We start from the raw sequence: 1,262 nt of genomic DNA, 5'->3' as shown, positions 1-1,262 counted from the left end.
TGCCCCCAGGGACCCTGCCCATTGTGACAAGACACCCCATGTTCGACATGCCTGCACCCCAGAGCGGCCAGATCAATGAGCAGCCACAGAGTGTCAGGCCCTGGCCCACTGCCAACCTCCTGTCTACCTTTAGCTCTTCAAATGCCTACCACTTTGAGCCATGCCTCCAGCCCTGCTTTTTGCTGGGTAATTATTGATGGAGTCTCATGGTTTTTACTTTTTTTCGGTCAGGACTGGCTTTGAACCTCAGTCCTCTGGATCTCAGCTTCCTAGGATTACAGGTGTGAGCTACTGGTGCCCAACTTGGATCTTGAACTCTGGGCCTTGGGGCTTGAACTCTGGGCCTGGGCACTATCCCTCGGCTCTTCAGCTCAAGGCTAGTGCTCTACCACTTGAGCCACAGTGCCACTTCTGGTTTTCTGGTGGTTTATTGGAGATAAGTCTCACGGACTTTCCTGCTGGGGCTGGCTTTGAACTGTAATCCTCAAATCTCAGCTTCTTGAGTAGCTAAGATTACAGGCATGAGCCACTAGCCGGGATTACAGGCATGCACTACAACAGAACTGGCTGTGAGAACTCATGTAAAGTAAAAGTGGTAAGTTCAGCTGGACACTGAGGCCTCTGCCTGTTGACCCAGATACTCAGGAGGCTGAAGCAGAAGACTCATGGCTGGATTAGGCAACATACTGAAGACTTTGTCTCAAAATAGCAACACCAAGCCTGGTACCAGTGGCTGATGCCTGTCATCCTAAGTACTCAGGAGGCTGAGATCTGAGGATCACAGTTCAAAGCCAGCCTGGGCAGGAAAGTCCATGAGATTCTTATCTCCAATTTACCAACCAAAAGCTGGAAGCGGAGCTATGGCTCAAGTGGTAGAGCACCAGCCTTGAGCAAAAGAGCTAAGGGACAGTTCAAGCCCCAGGACTGGCACAAAACCAAAATGAACCACAACAAAACCCAGATAGTGTCGCTGTTCACACTGCAGGCTTCCTGCCCCCCTCCCAAACCCCTCGGCCACTGGGCGGGCAGGAACGAGGCTGAGACTGAGCTGACCGAGACGCATGTGGGACCTGTCTGCTTCCTGTGACCCCTCACCCGGAGGTCCCCAGGCCGGCTGTGTCCACACCAAGCGAGATTTGTTCCTGAGCTGTGGCCCAGGGGTCAGCACAAAGGGTACACAGGGTACACAGGCAGCTTGCTTTTTTTTTTTTTCTTTTACTTATTTAAAAAGGCCTTGGCGGCAGAATATAGTGTAAAAATCA

Source organism: Dipodomys ordii, unplaced genomic scaffold (assembly GCF_000151885.1).
Source record: "Dipodomys ordii isolate 6190 unplaced genomic scaffold, Dord_2.0 Scaffold164, whole genome shotgun sequence".
Taxonomy (NCBI): domain Eukaryota; kingdom Metazoa; phylum Chordata; class Mammalia; order Rodentia; family Heteromyidae; genus Dipodomys; species Dipodomys ordii.
This window is presented reverse-complemented; position numbering follows the sequence as displayed.